Genomic DNA, 24871 nt, shown 5'->3' with positions numbered 1-24871 from the left:
TTTATGGCTAGGTAGTTATCTAAAAAATCAATAAAATAGAAATTGTTGAGTATTTTCGCAACTACGTAGCCGTAAATGCCTATAATTGTTATCTAAAAACAGACCTCATATCCTCGCCTGGGTTTTCCCAACCGTAATGGTCTCTGAGTTTTCAAAAAAAATGGCACATAGTATCTGTTAGAAACTCCTGGACGTAAAAGTGGAAACGGATAGGTAAACCAACCGTGTTTTGTGTACGGTTGGAAGGACCTACCTATGTCTTTTACTGATAACCAAAATAAATAAATTGAATTCATGTTACGGCTAGATATCCAGGTTGTGTTTTGTTTCACGGTTAGGACTCCAAACCGTAAATTTAACATAAAGTAAAAAATCAGTTTTACGGTGTGGATTCCTAGCTGTAAATCTGACATACCCCAAAACCCACAGGTTTATACTTACGGCTTGGTCGACATATCAATTTCCTAGCCGTAAATACAAGAATTTTCTTCTGTACAATATCCTATCGGCTACCTTTTTAATGTTGAAAAATAGATCCGTTGGAAGACTGATTTATAGAAGGTTCTACCTGTTCATCCACTTATTTATACTTGAAATAACTCCATCTCCGTATAACCACCAATTCCAAATCAAAATCACACTTTCTAAATCAATAATCTCCATCAAAACCCCCACAAACTCAATGCAATGCACTTAAAGGATAAACCCGACTTTACTTTGGATTAAGACATATCTCTTTGCAAAAAACTTGTACTATGCTATCCAAAGAGGGGAGAAGAACGAAGGAAAGATGGTGTATCTAGTCAATCGCATTGGAGTAAAATTTTTGAATTTTTTTTATAATGAAACAGATACACTAATAACCATGATGGAGTTGAATTGTATCTCCGATTTGCAGACGTACGCAAAAAAAGTGGAAGAATATTTGGCTTTAATTTGTATTTGCAAGAAACTTCAACTTAAAGGTGAAACTGATGATGAAGTCGTAGCTCAAGTTAATAAGGAATTGAGAAATTTGAAGGGTTATAATTTCAACTTCGAAGCTCAATTCGCCATCATCAAAAAATTCTTGATACATCGTAAAGGATGTTATTAAAACCAACTTTGTTATGCGAATCTAATAAGTATGTAATGGGTTGATTGTGGTCTAATTAATGAAAGTATTACTACCTTTCAATCGTAGTATGTATTCATGTTGAAACTCTAAATTTTTCAACTTACATATTCATTTACGGACGGGAAAATTTCCTTCCAAACATCTTAACCCAGCCGTAAGATAGACTCAGGTGATGCTGGACCAAATAACGGCCATAATTTCTTCACTTCCCATACATTATTCTTATGTACGACTAGGAGTTCATCAGTTTCCAACCGTATATAATTTTTTTACGGCTAGTTCGTACATTATCCCAGATGTAACACGTAAAAAACTCATATTTTCCCCGAATTTTTAACGGATTTGAATTGATAAAATTGCTATTGGGAGTTGATTATAAGGTTTTACTGAGTATTGTGACGAAATTCATCATTTTTCTTCAAAGTTTTTCAAAAAAGATTCACCAGAATCATCCCTCTCCTTCTTAAAATCCAGGAAAACCAAGTTTTGATTTTCAGAAAATTAATCATTTGATTAGTCTAATTCATTCACTAATACTAATTAGTTAGTATAATCATTTTAATTAGCACGAATCAAATTGAAGATAGATTAGGTATTAGAATAAACATCAAAATAAGGGTTTTATGGATTACTATTTAGGGCTCTTCTTTTTAACTAAGTTCTTCGGCATTACCAAAACTGACCTTGCATATTATTCACATGGTCGGTCTTCTAGCACCATATATGGTCCATATTAGACAAATAGGGGGTAACCTAACAGTCATATCACCTTGTATATTTAATTTGTATATCAGCAAATTACAAGAAAGGAAAACTAATTCAAACCTTTGTAGGAACTTTGATCATTGGAAAAGGAATTTAAACTCCAATTTTTAAACTCTAATATTTGTAATGTTATTTAGTTATGTGGAGTAGTTAAACAAACTCATTACTTTATTAGTTGAATCGATGAACAATTATTCATCTGGGGTCCTGTACAACCTGTATTCATTCTTAACTAGTACTGCTATATAAATGAGAAGTTTAGATACCAAAACGCAAGTCTCATACTCAACTCCCACTTAGATAAAGAAAAAAAACCCTTCATTTCTCACTTGAAAGCTTGTATTCGATAATACTGCGAAAATGCAGAATCTAGTAGTCAGAGTTTCAAAATATGTCCTTCCAAAAACTAAACCAATGGAGTATCTAAAGATTGTAGAAGAAAAGGGAATGTTATCACCTAAGAGAGCAGATTCCCGCCTTTCGCTTAAGTTTGGAGAAGAAATGGGGATGTCATCACCTAAGAGAGCAGATTCCCGCCTTTCGCTTAAGTTTGGAGAAGAAATGGGGATGTCATCACCTAAGAGAGCAGATTCCCGCCTTTCGCTAAAGATTGCAGAAGAAATGGGAGTGTCATCACCTAAGAGAGATTCCCTCCTTTCGCTATCAGCTCGAAGTCAAAAGGCTACTGCAAAATCTAATTTGTTAGAATCTGTTGCGCAATTACATGGAGCTGGTGTTGTTTCTCATACCGATGAAAATGGTGCCGTGCGAATGAAAATTCGTGTTAAGAAACAAGATCTCAAACAAATGTTGGAAATGATGAACAATGGGCAGAAGAATAATACTAATGATACTCAACATCATAATCAATCCTCTACGTTAGTGTCGTCGGATTTGTCCTTAGAGCAAAGATTGCAATTTATGAGACGGAGACATCAAAGAAGAGTCCAACACGCCAAAGGAGGATGTCGCAAAACTTGGCGACCTGCTCTTCAAAGTATCCCCGAAGACAACTTCTAAACTATGATACACGTAGCTTTAGGCCGCAACCTCTTACATTCATTAATTTCTAGTTCATGTAATTCATTTTTTCTCAAGTACCTTGAGTTCCTTCCTAATAAATTACAACCCTATTCTTTTTGTAACATTCATTGATTGTTTCAACAGTTATTAAATTTTAGTACCTTGTGTGTAAAATACTTCCCTTTATATAATTTTCTCCTTGAAAAGCTGCAATGTTAATAAGGTTTTTGGGTAACTTTTAGAACTTATTTTTCGACTTCTAAAATCAGAATTAGTGGCAATACAATTTGATACTTTAGCGTTTTGCTTGTAGGTTGTTGATAATTTAGCGTCATTGAATTAATGTCCCTTCTTCTCATAGGATTCACAAATATCCTTATGCATCAATAATTATATCCCTAATTTCTTTTTATAGAAAAATTTAATCATAAGTACTAACTCTGCCCTCTTTGTATAAGAATAATAAGATTAAAGGTTCTCAACCAAATGAAATCAATCTTCTCTTTTCTTATATTCTCTCTTCCTTCCAACTACGGCCACCACCACCTTCTTCGTCCGATCCACCACCTCCTACCACCAGCAACACCACCGCCACCTCCTAAATAATCTATTGAGATCGATTTTCACCTTGATTCAACTGCAAAACTTAAATCTAGTTATGAATCAACGAGAATCTGATCTCCAAAACCTAATCTCGAGCATCAAATCCATTAAACTGATAAACCAACACCACCACAACCATCGCCTCCATCCGTATCTCCATCGCCACCATTGATTAGATTTGAGATTGATTAGATTTGATATTTGAGAGAGAGAGTTCTGTGATTGAAAATCAAATCAAACCAAACCACTCCCACCACCACCATCTTCATCTTCACCAGCTCTGCAACTATCACCACCTTCGTCGCTGCTAACTGTTTCGGGATTTTGAAGATTAATTTTCAAAATCAGATCTGACGAGATGGAGATTTGATTTAGGAAGAGGTTTATGAAATTGAAGGATGGGTTTTGGTTCATTTCGAGATTCAGAAGGAATTGATTTCGTTTGTGGAAGTTAGGGTTTCAGATGATTATGGATTTGAAGTGATTTTGCTGTTTGAAGATTCAGATGGATTTGATTGTAGCTGTTGGTGGTGATGAAGTCGCAAGACCAGTTGTTGCTGCCATGATGAATGTGTGTTGGAAGTGAGAAGTACATAAATAGATTTCGGTTTTTATGGATCAACTACCATTGTTGATCCCCTAAATTGGATCAACTCCTACTGTTGACCATTTTCTTTTTGATCAATTACTGTTGTTGATCCCCTACTTTGAATCAAATTCTACTGTTGATCCTTTTTTCTTTTTGGATCAACTACTGTAGTTGATCCCCTAAATTTACATGGATCAATTTCATTATTGATCTCCTAAATTGGATCAACTTCTACTGTTGATCCTTTTTTTTTGGATCAACTACTGTTGTTGATCCCCTAATTTGGATCAACTTCTAATGTTGATCTTTTTTTCTTTTTGGATCAATTACTGCTATTGATCCCCTAATTTGGATCAACTTCTGCTGCTGATTCTATTTTTATTTGGATCAATTATTGTTGTTGATACAAAATATCTAAAACCAGTGGTGGTGGCGGCGACAGAGGTGGTGGCGGTAGCGGACTGATGGAAACATCAGTGGTGGTGGCGGTGGACTCGTGGTGGTGGTGGCGGCGGCGGCGGAGTAGTAATGGTGGCGGTGGGGGTGGAGTAGTGGTGGTGGCAGGATGGTGGTGGTAGTGGTGGTGGCGGCGGTAGACCGGTGGTGGTGGTGTCAGTGGTGGTGGGGGTGGCGGACTGGTGGTGGTGTTGCAATGGTGCTGGAGTAGTGGTGGCGGTTGGTAAGTGGTGGTCATTGAAGGTTGGTGATGGAATGGTAGTTGAATATTGGAGGTGAGGGTATTAATGTAATCTAATTTTAAATGGATAAGGTTATTAAAAAGTAGGGACATATTTATTGCTGTATGCGGATATATTTATTGGATGTCAAAAGTAGGGACATATAAATAATGTACCCTTTTACATTTATTAAATTTTTTACATTTCGACTTCTATTTTTGGTACTCAAACATGGTCTAAGAGACTATTATTGCAAATTGATATTTTAGCGTTTTGCTAGTAGGTTAAAAAGCTTATAAATTTTGATCTCACCTAGAATAACGGGATAAGAAGTGCCTAAACAAGAAAAAAATACTAAGTTACCCTCATCATGGAAATTTAATCCCAAATTTTATTCTTTTAAAATTGAGACTTACTCAAATCATTTTCCAAATGAAAACAAAAACTAAAACCTAACTACGTCTATTATTTATATTGATTCGAAGAAAATTTTATTCCGTTATTTTTTATTTTTGTTTCAAACTAAACATTACAATTTCAACTCATTAATTTGTTAATTATGAACGTAATTGGTTTATCCATCAATAAATTTAAAATTACAAGAAGTCTGGGTTGTGTTTATCCAGAATCAGTCCATGTTTATGACCACGTCGATCAATTGTTCTTGAGTTTTTCGTGGTTGAAAAACATCAACTCAGAATCGGTTAATGTGGACATTTATCTAGACAGCTTTTGGTTAAAGGAAATCACCAATTTTTCTATTGGTTATTTAGGATATAATCGGCCGATATGGACATTCAAATTGACCGATTCCTGGTTAAGAAATGCCAAATTATTTTGTCGGTTTTTAGGCTATAATCAGTTGATATGAACATTCATATCGACCGCTTGTTGACCATTTTTTGGTGTTTTTTTGGTTACAATCGGCTATTTCAACCAATTTCCGCTGATTATAGAGTGTCATATGCTTCTATTAGTAGATGTGGATGTATCGAGATTGCCGATTGTTGGTTAAATTACTTAAAAACATGTCCAACAATTTCGTAATAATATGGCGGGACTTGAAAAAAACACCTTTAATAAATTACATAGTCCGGCTGTTTTGAATAATATGGCCGAAATTTATGTGTGCCCAATCATTTTTTTTTATATAACTCGGTTGGGTATTCTTCTTTGCATAACAATTGGTTTATATATACATCCACAACCACCAATTATATTAAACGGTCTAATTAGTAAGTAGTATTCACTGATTCCTGATGTTCTTCGTGAATCCAGAACACCAACCCAAAATCAGTCTATGAGGACATGAACATCCACCGATTCTAGGTTGATGTTCTTTAAAAAAAAGAAACTTATGATGTTTTGATGATCAATTAACATCAGTTGATTTTTAAGTTAGCAGATTAAACAACAATAAATCGACCAAATTAACACTAATTAGCCATTAACGAAATATTTTGTTTCCTAGTGATAGGCCCAAATCAGGTAAAAAAATTGGTGAGATATTTGTTTATTTATCCTTTATATCTATGTTAACAATTTCGAAAGAGTACTATATTCAAATAAGTGAAGGTTTTTTATTCCGAAACTTTGGTAAAAATCGGCAAGTATATCATGGAATGCTACTTGCCCCTTAACCTCATTTTTCATGCTAAAATGTAATACCCCACGAGACACTTCCACTTTTGCGGAAACAAATGGAGTAATATTTTTTGCTTAAATTGCATTTGCCGTGATCTTCTGTTCCGAGTGAGGTATATGTGAATTAGAATTATGCAAAAGTAGTCTCCATAGTCCATCCCATTTTATACTTGAGGTATATGTAAAAAGCCAGATTGTGATGGTTTCCACAATGGCGTGGCTTTGGGGTACGCCCGAACGGTTGGCGACCGATTATCGCCATGAGGAAATCCCACAATACAGCGACTTCCTTACGCAAAGAAATTAATTTGTAATTTTGTATATCGATTGTTGTGCGCAATAGTTGGCATAACATGTGAGGGGTTGGTGGTCTGTCTATCCATCATCAATTTGACTCGGATATGCATATGAATAAAGCGCGTAAAATGACAACACATGTGACATGTTAATGCGGGATAAAAGGAATAGTAGTAGCTCTAACATCCATTCAATACCAACGTATGCATGTCAAGTGTCAACCCTTATGAAGAACTTCAATGTGGATACCCGAATAAATCCGATGCCATGGGTCCTAGTCCTACAAAATAGTCTTACAATTACTAAGATAGTATGTTGGTGGTGCACTAAATTAATTCCAAGGCAGATAAGAATACGGTTTCTTTTTCCTTAAAGAAAATGCAGGGCTATAAAAATTTGAAATAAAGAAAGATCAAACTCACATGGGTACCTAGAGGTAAGGGCTGACACTGCTAATTCAGAAAGTCAACCTCCAAGAGAACTTCATCGTCGAGAGGTTCCCCTGTTTTCTTTTATTTAAATTTTTTTCAAACCCTAATTTTTAATATTATGTTAGCTAACAAACTAGTAGTAGTAGTTTATTAAGCTGGATAGATTGACAGTTATGCATGTGGGGGGGTCCAATACAACCTGGGTTCAACTATATTCATAACCACTGCGAACTACCCTATATATAAATCGGAAGTTCTGCTAGATCCTAAATCTCAGACTCAATCTTGAAAACATAACATCTGATAACATTCCAAGTTTTATAATATCACCACAAATCAAATCAATGGAGTATCTAAAGTTTGTAAAAGGAAAGGGGATGGCGGCAACCAAGAGAAAGTCCCGACTTTCATTACCAGCCAGAAATCAAAAGCCTACTACTACCACTACCACCACCGAATCTAACCTATTAGAAGCCATTGCACAATTTCATGGAGCTGGTGTTGTTTCTCATACTGATGAAAATGGTGTCGTTCGGATGAAAATTCTTGTTAAGAAGCAAGATCTCAAACAGATGCTAGAGATGATGGACAATGGAAAGGAAAGTAGTGGTAATAATATTCAGCAACAATCGTCGAGTTTGTCTTTAGAACAACGATTACATGTTATGAGACGGAAACATCAACGAAGAGCCGAGCATGCCAAAGGAAGAAGAACTTGGCAACCTGCTCTACAAAGTATCCCGGAAGACTTGTAATGTAACCTATGATATTTGTCCTTAGGAACATAAATAATTAGACATGTAATCCAAAATTGATATTCTTGTTGATTCAATTCTTACTTCTCAGGAACTTAGTTCTTCGTCGAATCACAACCCTATTTATTCGTTCAGTAACAATGTAATAAATCTTTTGTTGAACGCTGAAATTGGTTCTTCATGTACTCTACATTAATGCTGCAGTGAAGAACACGAGCAGCATGTATTTTTTACTGTTTCTAACAAATTGTATTTTCTTCTTCTACCTTATGCACAATTCTCGTTATCAATGTAGTTGCTGGTCACTCGACACGCTCCGCAACTCTGAAACCTGTGCCCAAGTGTTACGCCCTCTTCTCACTCTTTCTTACTCCCTCGACAGACTCACTTCGCAGCTCTGAAACCTGTGTTCAAGTGTTACGCCCTTTTCTCACTCTTTCTTACTCCCTTGACCTTGGGTATGAGAAAGCTTCGAATTTTTCGAGCTCATTTAAGAGAGAGGGCCAAAACAAAAATATCCAGGGTCATGGGATGGGAATTATATTGTTTGATGACGTCAAACATTAATACCTAAAGTAACCTTCAGATTTCTTTCACTTCCGTAAACAGATCGACAGAGAAGAAGAAGATACAATCGCAAACTTAATATGGAGATCTCTGATAATCCTATCTATCTAGATCGAGAGACAGGAGAAGTAATGGTCGCAATTTTAATTTGGAGTTTTCATAATCAGATTAAAGTTGATTTTGATTTTGGAGAGAATTAGGGAGAAATTCATTTGTGTAAACGTGAATCGAAACCCTAGTTTTAGATGGAGTTCAGATTGAGATTTATATTGAAGCTATGGATATCAGGAAACTTCGAGAGCTTGATCAGTTTGTTTTTAATTATAAGAAGATGCATGTTGAATAAGATGGGAAAGAAATCACTATATAGTGTAAATCATAATTATCCACCAGTGGAAGAGAACAAGGTAAGAACATTTGTTTTGATATTATGTTTATATCTCTTTTATTTCCCATGTTGCAATTCACTTTACTAATTGTCATGTTTTGAATTTGAGTGACTCAGTCTCCAATCACTGTTTCAATTATTTTAGAAAAGTAGTTTGATGAACGTATACTAATTTTGATTTTGATGGTTGTTCACAAGGTGTTTTTAGGTGTAGAGACTATCCAAGAAACTGAGTAGATAATTAACGAAATGAAAGAAAATGACGCGACACGGCTACTGAATCTAGAGGTTAGTGTGTCGTATCCAGATATTGTTCATGATTTTCTTTTAGTTTTTGTGGTCATCGTTTTCATATTAGATATGTTGGTCAGTTCGAATTGTTGTTGTTGTGGATTTGTGATAATGAGGTGATGAAGATGTAAAATTTGGTGATTGTTGTTGCTGAGATTAATTAAATTATTAAAGCAATTGTGGTGATTTGTGAAACTTTCTAAAGGTATATATGTTTTTCATTATGGGAAGAAATTAATCATACCCTTTTTTTGTGTATATACTATCCACACAAATAATTTTCTGCAGAAAATATAGAAATATTGAAAACGCGTAGGTCTAACAACACCACCCAATATTCGTTTCGGTAACCTGAATGGACTAAACCCCAATACTATTCTGAGAGCAAAACTCAATCAAAGAATAATATCAAAGAGCTTTATCTCTTTCTCTTATATAATCACAAACTCAACGGATATAAGAATGAATCCGTAATCCTGATTATATTGAAGAGAAACTTGGACGGTACTGTAGATGGGGAAAAACGATTTGCTGGTTTTTGCGGAATGGATGAGACGTCCGTGTGGAGACTCCTTGAACCGAGCGAAATGTTGAACCTCACACAGATGCACTGCAAGAAGGGAGTTCTTTAAGTTCAAGAGATCAATCTGTAAGCCCCCGGCCTAAACCAAGAACAATGGCCGTTCCAGAGTCAATTCGGTCACAAGAGAGGATGGGTTGATCTGTAGGAGGGAAGCTGAGAAATGTGTGGGATCAATGGTGAACTGAGATTGTAGGTGTGTTGTGAATTCAGCGTAAGAACGCTCTGAAATATTGAATTTTACTCAATTGAGAGTGATTGATCAGACGATGAGTTCGTGTAGACGAAAGATTGTCTGTATGAACTTGCCGAGAAATTCCTTGTCCTTTCAATCATGATTCAGAAGTATTTTATATTGCTAAGTTGAAAACACCATGATCCCATGAAGTGTGACAGTTGTTGGAATCAGAGAATGGGGAAGTGGGAAATCATGTCAAAACCTGTTGCTTATCGTGCGAAGACTTGGTTAACTTTGCACCCACTACTTTGCTGACTCTTCCAACTGATTGCACGACTTGCTCACATTCTCGTCGCGTGTATGAACACACGTGTCATAGACCGCCAGACCAAAACCCTAGTTAATATCCCCCCATATGACACGATTGATGTCTCGTGATTGTGGAGTCAATTGCTGACTTTATGGGACGATGAGTCCATGTATTGCTGAGTTGAACATGATTTGCAAATGTTCTGAAACTCATGAATTAAATGTCTGCTGAGACGAGGCATTATTTTGTTGATAACCTAAGACGAGCAAGTGTTGCTGAATTGTTGAATATTGATAGCTCAACCAATATTCTTTAATCTGAGCAAATATTGCTGGTTTGAACAAATATTGCCAGTTTGAGCAAATATTGCTCGTTTGATGAATTGTTGGTAGCAGGACCAAATAAAATATTAATTTAAGATACTGACTGCTGGGTGGAGTATAATAAATAAAAGTGTTGATCATGTGATCAACATAAAATTATCAGTATTTAAATCTGCTCAGAATCACGTTTTTGCAGAGCTTTGGATTCAAAAACCCTAATTTTAATTAAATTGATGATTTATTGAAAATCAACCGCACGGAGCGAAGGGACCGGCTACCTGGGATGATAAGTCCACCATGTAACACCCAGATGCTCGAATGAGCAAAATGCCAAAGTCTCTTGGGGACCAGTTGGTGAAAGAATGATTAAATGCTGGTTTAATCATTTATTAAAATAATGCTCGTGTGAGCGTCAGATAATAAAACCTAGTCATGAAAAGATGAGGTACCGTCTAAGAGGTCATGAGACCGTCTCTTGGTGGTCGTGGGACCAATTGATGGTCGTTTGAGCAAACCTTGAATTGTTTGAAAAGAGTTTGAACCTAATATGAGCAATCGAGCAAATAAGGTTAAAATCATTAAAACGTGTGGGACCGGCTGTTTGCAAGCCTTAGGGCCACCCTTGGTCGGTCAAGGTGATGTGCCCGTGTCACCATGGTGTCCGTGTCTCAGTCCTGAGAGTTTCGATATTTTCCGATGCGCGTTTGAGCAACATTTTGAGAAAATATGCAGAATCCAGGGTTTTGCTGGGTTTTGCTGAAACTAGCAAAAATACATGAGATGATGAAAAATAATAGATAAAATAGGGAATTACAAGGTGTGGGACCGACCACGGCTAGGGAATGGCCGGCCGGCTGACAAGCACGGTCCCACACTTTCCCAGTATTATGTGATTTTATGTATTATCTATGATTTGAGGGAAATTCCATGAAACTTGAGAGTTTTATGAAATTAGGGAACTTCCATGAGATGAGAGAAATAAAATAATAATAAAATAGGGAATGATGGAGTGTGGGACCGTCAATGGCCAAAGCATGGCCGGCCGGCCAACGGGCACGGTCCCAGGGCACTCTTCCCAATTTTATGTAATTTTCATGATTTTATGTAATTTTCATAAAATCAAAGAGATTTGTTGAAACCAAGGTATTTTGTTGAAATCAGAAGTTTTCATGGAATGAGGAAAAAAAAACAAGTAATAATAATAAAATAAGGAGCGTGTGGGACCGGGTAGGGCATGACCAACCGACTAGAGCCCGGTCCCACGGTTTCCCTAATTTTACAATAATTTTCATGAGTTTAGGGAAAATTCATGAAATCAGAGAATTTTCATGGGATGAGAGAAATAATAAAATAATAAGGAACCGTGAGGTGTGGGACCGGCCACGGCCAGTGCATGCCGGCTGGCTAGTGGGCTTGGTCCCGCGACACGTTTCCTAATTTTATTATTTCTTTGACATAAGGAAATATCATGAGATTAGGGAATTTCCTTGAAACGAAGGAGATTTGCTCAAATAAAAGGATTTTCATGAGATCGGAGAAAAATAACAAAATATGATAAAATATAAAATTAGGCGCGGGACTGGTCACGACATGACTGGACGGCTGGTGAGCCCAGTCCCTTGGCACCTTTGCAAATATTTTATTATTATTATTTTTCTTCCTATTTTGAATAGGATCATCATTCCTTCGTGTTCTGAAATGCTCGTTCGCGCATTCAGATGCTGGTCTATGCATTATTGTTAAACACACTTGCACCATTTTAGTCAGGGCTTATTCGATGCTCAGATGCATGCACGTTGAATACTTGTTACTAACCCATGGAATTCTGCTGGGAAAACCATAAATTGAAGTAACGAAACATTCAAAGAATCGTAGAATATAGTTGAATATTCAGCTACGATTAGAGATAATTAATTGATGGCTCAATACTAGCAGGGCTTCCTATCTAGGAACATTAATTATCTGAGAGTTGAGCAATATGAACTTGCTGGAGTGTCATATTTCTCCTATATATTCAGGGAAAACCTGGTTGCATCCTGAAGACGTTGTTGCTCTATACTAGCAGGCATGCTGTCTAGGAGCCGTCCAATCTTTCGATTCTATACAGAAATAATTACTGAAATTTCTCAGTATTCATGAGATGTGCCATCCTGGAAATGCTTTGTCCAAAATATTGACCGAAAATCTCTTTGAAAAATCTCCAACCAGTAAATGCACATTACCAATTCTCATTTTCGTAAAATAAAGTTAAAAACCTTAAACAAAAGATTCTTAACTTATTTATGTTTCGATCCTGGGATTTTCTTCCTTTAGCTATTAAGGAATAACTATGAACAATTAAAGATTAACATTCACTGCACGTGTTCAAAGTATGTCGACATCCTTACTTTGTAAGTCCTCTTTCATACTTACAACCTTGAAACCGATTTGCCACACTTCCAAACAAGTTTAGGATTGGTTTATCTTACTTTCAAGAACTATGCGATTGATCAAGAACACTCAATCACAAATCATGGGTTTAACGGTTCTACCAAAACAAGTTTCGGTTCTACCTCCATATGAGTATTGTGCATAGTCACACTAGCTTTCCAAAATTCGGTTGACAAGGTACTAGGATCGGTTCCCCACATATATACGGTATCTAACTTGTACTTGTTGCACATGTCCATAGGATCGGTTCCCCTTTGCCTAAAAACGTATTGAACATGTCCATAGGATCAGTTCCCCTTTCTGCTATAAACTTGCTGCACCTCATACAAGGATCGATTCCCCTTTGTGATGTGTTGCACCTCTTACTAGGATCGGTTCCCCTTTATCCAGAGTTGGTCATACACAAATCACAAACTCGATTATACCATCTCAGGTGATTACTTAAGATCGGTTTCACTAACAAAAGTCATCACAATACAAAAGTCAGGCCTTTGTGAATAGTTTTACCAAGAACATAAACAAGTCATGTGCGGTTATACTAATCACACATATTGGTTGTTATAAAGATATGCAATGAATAACAATACCAATAATGCCTAGCGATTTCCTTTTCGATTCACAAAACAAGATCATTACACATACGCTTGATTCCCGAATTCAACAGCATAATAACCTGTATACATTCAATCCTTTAAATGTCGTTGTTGACATTATAATAACAAAGCTAATACTCCCCCTAAAGGTAAGATAGGTATATTTTCAATCCGCACGTATTTGTTATTCATCAATATGATTTGTTACTCCCCCTTAGTCTATGCTTTCACTCTTTCGTTAGATAAACGTTTAAGCACCAATGTCATTTCCCTTAGTGATACCAATCAATATAAACCAGTGCCAGTATCACTTGTTTACTCCATATATTTCTCCCCATTTTTGTCACAAAATGACAAAGAAACGAAAAAATAAAGGACAAACCGAAAGGATCTTACAAATCTCAAAATAGACTTGCACCCTATAGAGTTAAGCACGAGGGTTCCACACACCATTTTTGATAACTAATATCAAAACCGAAACTACAAAGTAATTTTATTTTGATATGTTATCAAGGAAACAATTGCCCGAAAGAATTTTCCCTAATAGTTTACCAAACCAAAAACAACTAAGCACCTTATTTCCTTTGCCAAACCGATTGTACAAATACAATCTCTTATTCAATAAGACCAAAATAAAGAAAACTATATTTTTCTCATCAGGTTCTAATTATCCATATAACTTAGACCTTTAACTTTTAAACAAGACAAATACTAGGTTAGTTAACTAGCATTTCTTGTCAGGGCATTCGATTAGACTTGAATAACCGAAACCTCCACTTTGATAAGTCTAACTAAGATCAGAATTAACTTAGTTTCTCTTATCCGGAATCGAATTGGACTAAACAACTCATCCCGTAAACTTTTTCTTTCATTAATCCATAACCAATTCATACAAACCAAATAAATCAGCTTGCATAGTTATTCACCTCAACCGGAAGCAATTGAAACAACATAGACATTAAATCACCGCAATTGCACCAACATAGACATTAAATCACCGCAATTGCACCGAAATTTTGTAAGCCTAAACAATTGATACCACACAATAAAGCAAGATAACAATAGTTTTTCTTAACCGAAAACAATTGAATCACACACACATCCATGCACAAATAATGGAATAAAACATCAATTGTACCGAAATTTTGTTAAGCAAAAGTAATAAATATATGAAATAAAATCAGGCTTTTTTTAAACAGGAAAACAATTAACTAACAAGATTGTTATCTTAAATTTCGCATCCTCTTCTCCAATATGTTTGCATCTTCATCCAGGGAGAATTGATATCGAAATATCATTATGTTGCCATCCTTATGCAAAACAAAAGAATAACAACAACCAACCTTTACCAGAGAAATATTGAAAATCGGTTTTAACAATTGCAAGCAAAAGTTGAAAACCGCCGAAACACATATGCTTTTATGCTAAACCAAAACCGATTCAACATATTGTGACTTTTTCACATATTGTTTCTATCAAAACCCCTCATGATCCTTTGATAAAGCCTACCAACATGGGCTAGAACTTAATTCTGCTAAATCAAAAAGTCACCCAAACCATAAGGGTTCACAACCATTATGAGATCGAATATCAAGGTTAAAAAACAGAAATCAAACATCCCATAAATATACATAGCAATAATATAAAGCATTCAAGCACAAGCTATGTAAATTAAAAACTATCACAAGAAAAATTATAAATCAAATAATTTTATTCATAATAAAAAGATAGTTTCATTCATAATAGACTTTATTGAAATAATCAAAAACTAATGTTTATTCTTCAAAAGATTTTCTTTTTTAAAGATCATCTTCAATTTCCTCAAATTTTTCAGGATCTTCATCAATAACATCTCGACTGATATCTCGGATTCTGCACACAGTACCTTGATTATGTTCACAGGCTAAAGCATTAACCTTTCGATTAATATTTCGAGCAAAATCCATGTTACCGATTCCAAGTATAATCAGCTTTCTTTGGTTACGGATAAAATTTCTTAGTAATGCTGCCTGTCTATGATGAGTTTCGATAGTACTGAGGAGGACTTGTCGTAGATTGATAATATCAACCTTAGCATCCAAACTGTTTTGTACAAGGAGATGCGTTACATCATCTTTTTCCTTTTCGACATATTCACAACCATATTTCTTGAAGGCATTATCAAGATGAACAATTTCCACTCAAGGCTTTCAGGAGTTTTGCCTGAGATCTTGTTTGAGAATTCATTCTTTAGTATACGTTCTCAGGCACGATGAGTACATATAATTGAAATACCTTTAACACATACCAAAAATAGATATCAGTCTTAAATGAATAATTCTGACAAGATTTGAAAAGATTTTTCGCATCTAATGTGTTACAACTTTACATCTTTCTTCGAAAGGAAATTATCTTTCTAGATTTGTATCAAGAGATATATTTAGCTTGGAAATTTATCCTGTTTTACACAAGTTGTTTGCAATACAATTTTTCTACACATAGAGCCAGAAAATTGCATCTTCATGTAGGTTGTGTAAGCTCTCTATACTGAATAAGAAATTATTTACAGGATACAGAATGCCCGGATACATATTCTCCCTTACATCCGAAGATTGGGCATTGTAAGGATGCACATTCCAATGTGGTTAAGCTCTGGGATGAGGATATTCCTCATCAAATACCTCTTGAGGATATCTTCTACCTTCTTGAACATCATCATGTTCCTCTTCGTGGGTTTTGAACCCATCCTCTTTGTTATGAAAATTGCGATATGCAATATCCTCGATTACATCTTGTGTCCAGGATGGTATGTTCTTTGAATTTGAAACCGTGTGATCTAGATCTGTCAGTCGACAGTTTGCTAATGTCTCCTGTTCAAGACATTTTATATGTCCTCTTAAGGTATCCATTACTTGTTGGAAATGTTTTTCTAAACATCTGTTTAGATATACCTCTTGACATGTTACAGTAAGAAGTTTCTCAATAAGGACCTTATTATCTGTGAATGTTCCAGTGATTGAGTAAGAATTTCACACTTCGTAGTTTTTTGATGAACTTTATTGCACAAGGACAGTTTTGTTCCATATAATCTGCCAGATTATTTTGGAGACTGAGTGTTTCTCGCTTTCCTTCAAATATTCTTACATTTAATTGAACAATGAGTTTTGTGACATCATCTATACTGTCAATGGTCTTTCCCTTTTCTGAATAGTTTTCAACATGTTTGAAAAATCTTCCTAACACCTTTCGAAATTCAGAACTTGGGCAGGCTAGTGAATCGAATATCTTTTTAGACGATTTTTCACTAGGAATTTGAGTCGGATCCAAAACATGTTTCTTGAGTTTCGGACTCATTCTTTTCTGATCAGTAACCTGACTCGTAATCAAGTCATTAGTCATAGACTTTTTCTTTGATTTGAAAAGACTTTCGAGACCAATTTCTATTGACCTTCTCTGAGATATTATTCTCATTATCTTGACATACGTTAATTGAGTTATTCATAAGTTTAGCTTTGCTTTTCTTATTTTGACTCATATCTTATATAGGTTGGATCACACCAAACACAGATTGTTAGATCTTTTCGTGTTTTCCTACTCTGGTACCAATTGAAAACACGAGGGTGCCCAAATATACCTCAATCTAAAAAATTTCCTACATATAAGTCCTTTCTCCGAAAGTGATTGTCTATGGACTGAGTTGAGACAATACAACTAATCGGTTAACACTTCGTGTGATCGTCTATGGATACATGATCGAGACAATACAACAACGAAGTATGTTTACTTGATAAAAAGGTTCGGACTTAACCAAACAAAATAGGATTACTTATCAAGTAAATAGGAATTAACGTTTGTGTAATTTACTTTAAACTATAATAACAACAATTATAATTTCGGAAAATAAAAGTAAATGACACAACAAGATTTTGTTAACGAGGAAACCTCAAATGCAGAAAAAACCCGGGACCTTGTCCAGAACTGGATACTCTCAGGATTAATTCGCTATACAAAATAAACCAACTTCGTATAGTTGAGACCAAGCAACTAAACCTATAGTTCACTTAGTTCCGTCTGTATTCCCACACCTCCAACTTATGAATAAGTCATGTACTTGGAACAGTTCCTTTGGTTCGTATTCCAAACAGTAAAGGAACAACAAATCTGTTTGGTATTAACTCTTTTCAACCAAGTGACGTGAGTTCGACAAAAGGCTCTTCTGTTTATCTCAATAAACTCCTTTGTGAGGTCCTTAGATATATCCACTAACGACTACCAAAGTAATTGCCTAGATTTTGCAATCAATACCTTGAATCACAAAGAATCGTATTGATGTCGATCTACTCAACTAATCAATCCAATCTACCACAAGGATAAACTGATTATAGTTGGATCCTCTTTAACCTAAATAGGTATTGTGCACACCAAAGATTATGAACCCAAATCAGAAATCTTCAAAGTCTTTTTTGTGTTCAAATCTTCTTAGATCTTCAATAAATACTTGCACACAATCAACTTGAATCTCTTGTGATCAATCACGCACAGAACGGAGTCTGTTAACAATGGATTTATCACAAGAGTTCTTTAGATCTACGAACAGTCTAAATATCCCCGTCGAAACTTCGATCTAGTTTGAGTGAATCTTATATCAGAAGAGAAGATTCTCAAGCATAAACAAACTAGGTGCAATCAAATTTCAACAACCGTTAGTCAATCAAATCAATCGAAAACTAATAATAAACCGCAATTATCTAGTTTCCCACCAATGGTACTAATAGAGATTCTCAATTCCAAAGAAGTTTTTAAATTGAACGGTCGTAAGAGATTTTGCCTAATTAGGTTACTTTCCTCTCCGAATAGGCGGCTCTAACAGTAAAAACACAACTAAGTAGTTTTGCTGGCTCCGAGGATTAGTTTGCTCGAAATGCAAACTTTGGTATTTATAGACCAAGGAAGTTTGGACACCAAGGAATTTCCAAAACCAAAAATATTCTCAAGATATACAATATATTCCAGATTCGGTTTCCATAATTCCTGGAAATGCTTTGTCCAAACATTGGCCGAAAATCTCTTAGAAAACCTCCAATTAGTAGATGCACATTACCAATTTTCATTTTTCTAAAAATAAATTTAACAACCTTAATTAAAAGATTCTTAACTTATATTTCGATCCGGGATTTTCCATTAGCTATTAAGGAATATCTTTGAACGATAAAAGATAAGCGTTACTGCACATGTTCAAATAATGTCGACATTTTTACTTTGTAAGTCCTCTTTCATACTTACAATATTGAAACCGATTTGACACACTTACAAACAAGTTTAGAATTGGTTCATCTAACTTTCAAGAACTATGTGATTGATTAAGAACTCAATCACAAATCATGGGTTTAACGGTTCTAACAAAAAAAGTTTCGGTTCTACCTCCATGTGAGTACTGTGCATAGTCAAACTAGTTTTCCGAAAATTCGGTTGACTAGGTACTAGGATCGGTTCCTCACATACTTATGGTAACTACTTGTATTTGCTGCACATTTCCATAGGATCGGTTCCCCTTTCACTAAAAACTTGTTGCACATGTTCATAGGATAGGTTCCCCCATCTACTAAAAACGTTTTGCACCTCTTACAAGGATCGATTCTCCTTTTGTGATTGGATGCACCTCTTCATATGATAGGTTTCCCTTTGCCTAGAGTTGGTCATACCAATAACACTAAATCGATCATACCATCTCATGTGATTACTTAATATCGGTTTCACTAATAAAAGTCATACCAATACAAAAGTCAGGCCTTGTGAATAGTTTTACCAAGAACATAAACAAGTCATGAGAGGTTATATTAATAACACATATTGGTAGTTCAAAAGATATCAATTAATAACAATACTAATAAGCCTAGCTATTTCCCTTTATATTCACAAAACGAGTTCATGAATTTACTTCCTTTAAACGAATGTAAAACATTGTTTCCTAGGACGAAATCTTCACCTCATACACATACATAATCACAATAGCATTCAAATGATTATGTCGATGTCTTATATACAAAGTTTAACGGTTAAGCAATAAACCTCGTATTGTATTACTTAATACTACGTCTAACCAGAGTATAATCGTTCATTCTTCGCAATTATGTTTTCAATATGCACGACTTGAAAGATACGTTAGGGAATGAAACAATTCAAGTCAAATATCACTAACCTCAAGTGGAAGAATGATGTTGTCGTTGTATCTCCTTGCTTCTTCACTTCTTGTTTTTTTCGTAATACTTGTAATGTCTTATATCCTAATACTTTCAAGCTAACCTATATGAAGTTGACTCTAGTACATAATCAAGCGACTCTTTAAATGATTTTTGGTTCACTAAAATATGACAACCAAACTTGACATACCAACGCTTGGTGTGTTCCACCGAGCTATGCTCTAACAATCTCCATCTTTTTCAATTTTAGTGACAAAACTCTTACATCATATGGATAAAAAAATTACAAGAATTCATTACACATACGCTTGATTCCCGAATTCGACAACACAATTACATGTATACATTCAATCCATAAATGTCGTTGTTGAAATTATAATAACAAAGCTAATACTTCCCCTAAAGGTAAGATAGGTAGATTTTCAATCCGCACGTCTTTTTCATTCCTTTGTTGTTCATATAACTACAAGTATCATATGATATGCTACTCCCCCTTAGTCTATGCTTTACTCTTTTAGTTAGACAAACGTTTAAGCACAAATGTCCTTTCTCTTAGTGATACCAATCAATATAAATCAATACCAGTATCACTTGTTTACTTCATATATTTCTCCCCCCTTTGTCACAAAATGACAAGAAACGAAAAAATAAAGGACAAACCGAAAGGAACTTACAAATCTCAAAATAGACTTGCAAACCTATCAGAGTTAAGCACGAGGGTTCCATACACCGTTTTTGATAACCAATATCAAAACTGAAACTACAAAGTAATTTTGTTTTGATATGTTACCAAGGAAACAATTTCCCGAAGTAATTTTCCCTAATAATTTAGCAAACCAAAAATCGACTAAGCACCTTATTTCCTTTACTAAACCGATTGTATAAATACAATCACTTGTTGGTAGACTCGGAAACCTACAATAATATACTGAAAGTGCACATCGTCTAACTAGTAGACAATGACAAGTACAGGTCGTTCCCACGAGGAGTGTGAAATACTCTACCAACTAATACCAAAAATTAAGTAATCAACAAGATAACTTTTAAGGATTTTTAGAAATTCGGAACAAAATGAAATGATAAATAATTTAAAGATAAACAAAATGAGTGTGGGTTATTAGGGTTTTCGGTTTCCACCAATTAATTATGAAAATTCTACTATTCATTAAAAATAAATTCCATGCATTTTCAAATATTGTTTCTCCGCTATAGTTTTCTTCGCTTCATGGATAACGATTCTAAAGCATTACCTACCAATCCTAAAGAATATCATGTCAAGGGATTTAACCAAAGCACGCCATATCAGTTGAAAAGCATAAATAATCAATGAAATCACATGAAAAATAAAATACCAAGCTATATGAAGAAAAACTACTAGTCATTCAAATCATTATTGAGCATATAAATATAGAGTTTACACAATTTATTGGTTTCTACCTAAACCCTAACATAACACTAGGTAGAAATGGCTTTCTCAAAAGCAATAAACATATTAAAATTAAACTCTAGATAATGAAAAATGAACGAAAACAAAACTTTAAAACCCTTCATTTGTTGCGGCACTGTGGCCGGGTGCCCCCTATTTTCAGTTTGAAACAACACATAAATATAGCCCACAGATGAATTCACGTCGTCTCCACATCACCTCCCAATAGAAGTCTGCCACACGTCATGAAATACAATCCGCCCAATAATATTGTGCCGGTGTCATAATATGACGAAACATTGTAAAGTATCAGCAAATCTCCACTTTCCATAGTATATGAAACCACCAAGGAAATGAATTAATTTCATTTAAAAGCATGATATTTTCTTGCATGTGTTGGGCCTACCTTAACTGTATTTGCACAAATGACATCATTTGGTCGCAAACATTCCTTCATATGCTTTATATATATAAATAGCAAGAGAACTTATGTAAGGACAAGATATGTTAATCTTTCCTTTTTCTTCATTTGCACTTTATTTGCACGTGGTCATGGAGGTGATATTCTTTGATTCTTATGCCAACAATAATTAAGTCACTCTTGACCAATCTTAGGTGGCATTAGCGTGCTGACGTCGACTCGCTTCACCATGCATTAATTGAAGAGAAAATTAAAACTTGTCTTCCCATTGTGACCTCAGATGTGAAATAATTCTATGCTTCTGATATATATGGAGATACCAGGCCAACATAATAAGTGCTGCTGATATATAGAAATACCAGGCCAACATATTTGATCATTGTGGTTGCTGATACATGGAAATACCAGGCAAACCCCATTTCATCATTGTGGTTGCTGATACATGGAAATACCAGGCCAACCACGTTTCATCATTGTGATTGCTGATATATGGAAATACCAGGCCAACCACATTTCATCATTGTGGTTGCTGATATATGGAAATACCAGGCCAACCACATTTTGCAATTTTCATCGCAAACACCATTAAGTCTCACATTTTGCTGTTTATTCGCTGGATGATCGAATTCACTTGTACTTTCTACAAAAGTACTAAAATAGTATTAGCAACTAAAATATTGTATCCTAGCTAATATAAATATGGGTATAAAATGTAGCGTTTACATGCTTATCAACACCCCCACACTTATATTTTGCTAGTCCTCGAGCAAAACAGAGATTATACAATAGATTTTTTTTTCTTTTAAATAAAAATCCTAGCAAAAGCGCCACTCCACCACACTTAAACATTACATTGTCCTCAATGTAATTGAGTCATCCAACATAGAAATTAAGGTGGGAAATTCTAAAATACATATGCAAAAACTAAATAACTAAAAATAAAAGATAGAGTGCAGGGAACAAATCTGATGGGTTGATGATAGACACATTTTTGTATCTAAGTTGTCCTCAATTTTCTGTATTGTTGGTACTCAATTTCGTACTTATTGTGGTGTTTTATGTGTTTGTAGGTATTTTTTGGAAATAAACGTTTTGGAAGAATCAGCTCGAAAAACTGCTAAAGGCACACCCGGAGGACATTTGCTAAACGGACCCCAGATTTGGATAAGGGGCACCTCAGTTGAACACCTGTTATTCGCACCCCAGGACTCAGATAGGGGCAAACCTTCTTCTTCACGAATTTAAATTTGAAATTGGCGGGAAAATGTGGTAGACTATTATCAGAATTAGAGTCGTTTTAGAGAGATTCAATAGCTGAGATTCTTTGGGATGAGTTGTTTGTGCGTAACAGGCGTTGTATGATTGTCTGTTTTGACTGAATTTGGCTAGATAATCCAAGGGATCAAACCAGGGCAGTTCGTGCACGGGAGAAATATGTTGTCATCTGCGTAACTGCTGAATCGAGTTTGGGAAGATTTTGTGGGAATTCTTTCATGGTTTTGGACTTGTATGGGCCTGTTAAGACGAAACAGGACTGGTAACCCGGTAGGTTGAAGAAAAATGAAGTTTCCTCGGTGTTTCAGTCAATCAGGGAAGAAATATATTCTCGGCTTTATTTCTGGGAAGTGTTTGAGGATTGCGTGTGTCTAAAGTGTTGGGATCTTTCTGTTCTAGTTCTGAGCAAAATTGGAGTATGTTTGGATGCAACAGAAGCGTGTAGGAGTTAAACAGGGAAAAAAATCTCGGTAATATGCAGAGTGAGTAAAGAGAAGATATTGGCATTAACTAGTGATATTTTGAGGTCCTGTTGAGTATAAAAGAAGTGTCCGGGGGTCGTAAAAGGGGTACGGAGAGTTTAGAACACCACAGTGCAAAGAAAAATCGAGTTGCAGAGCTACCATTTATGCTGCTGCATAGCTGAAGAAAACGAAGAACAGACTAACCAAGACAGTCGTTTATCAACAGTGTTAACCACACAGAGGCGTGGCTCTTAGAAGCTATAGTAAACAACAACATTTTCCTTTTATCGTTCTCTGTAACAGTATTTTGCAACAATTAAAAACGTTGCAAACACCCGATTTTCATCATTTTCTCTCCATTTCATCTTTGTAAACAATTTTTGAAGCAATGAACAAATATTTTGAGCGTGTTTACACAATGATGAGCTAAACCCATCCTCTGGGGCGAAGGAGGAAGCTATTTCATCAATGAAAAGTGGTAATCTCTAATTTATGCAATTATTATATGATTATTTGCCTAGATAAATAAATTGATAAAATGGTTTTTGTTAAACAATTTTCATTTCAATTGATAGAGCATGCTAGCCTAGGGTTTTGATGTCCCATACCTTCGGTCTACAATTGTTATTTCTAAAAAATAAATTATTGCAATATTAAGAATCAATTTGAATGCATGGTTTGCATGATTATAATTAGAGAATATAAATCACTTTTATATTGGTAAATAGTGGATTCCATAGCCCCAATCTTCTCCATATTTTTCATATCACTTTTATTTAAGTTTGCTATATTTTTAGTATTAAAATTAAATCTAGAATCTTTTGCTTTCACAAGTCTCAACGAACCTATTACTACAACATCATTGAAAAATCCCCTTAGTTGACTCCCATGAAGCGAAATGTATTTGTTTCCCGACTTGCCAGTAGCACGTTCTCAAACAATGTGGGGTTGGTACCCCAAGGTAGGCTGCGAATTATATATATAAAGCCTGAAGAGTTGGGTATCAACCCAACTAATCTGATTAGTTGAAAACATGAACCTACAGTAAGAAAGATTAATACCCAGAGAGATAAAACTGAATTCAATCTTATTTAAAGCATAATTCGAACCTTGAATATGAAGTAAATCAGGTTCGCATATGATTACTAAAGATTGTCTAAAGAATTGAACAGTTATTGTACTCCCTAAATCTGGTTCTAAGTCAGCGTAAATAACTTCCACGACTGATATTTTTTCAAATTCACTCACCGAACAAGGCCTCAATGGAGCAATAATATCACGACTCTTAGACCCATTATCATCTAAAACGGTTTCATTATGAATATCATCGAGACGAAAAAATTCAGAACTTAATGGCTTATGGGTCAAGGTAGGAGCATTGTCGACTGATTGAACTAGTCGAGATTCAGACAGAACTAGAGGTTCTAGTTTGGGATTCCATTTATTAGTGTCTAGCAGTGGTGTGGAGTCTAATAAGGCATTGACTTCACAAATAACACTATCATCATCAAAATCATACCAAAAATGAGCTAATAAAATCTCTAA

The 24871-nt window shown here is 35.3% G+C and overlaps 1 long non-coding RNA gene across 1 annotated transcript; it reads left to right on the top strand.

Annotated features, from left to right (window-relative positions):
- Nucleotides 1-8075: 8075 nt before the first annotated feature.
- LOC113352936 lies at nt 8076-9378 on the top strand. Its single transcript, XR_003360997.1, has 2 exons — nt 8076-8875; nt 9055-9378. It is a non-coding gene; the product is annotated as an uncharacterized LOC113352936 (long non-coding RNA).
- The last annotated feature ends 15493 nt before the right edge of the window (nt 9379-24871 follow it).

Source organism: Papaver somniferum, chromosome 2 (assembly GCF_003573695.1).
Source record: "Papaver somniferum cultivar HN1 chromosome 2, ASM357369v1, whole genome shotgun sequence".
In the NCBI taxonomy this organism is placed as follows: Eukaryota; Viridiplantae; Streptophyta; class Magnoliopsida; order Ranunculales; family Papaveraceae; genus Papaver; species Papaver somniferum.
The sequence above is the reverse complement of the archived record's forward strand: the minus strand, read 5'-3'. Positions and strand labels throughout refer to the sequence as shown.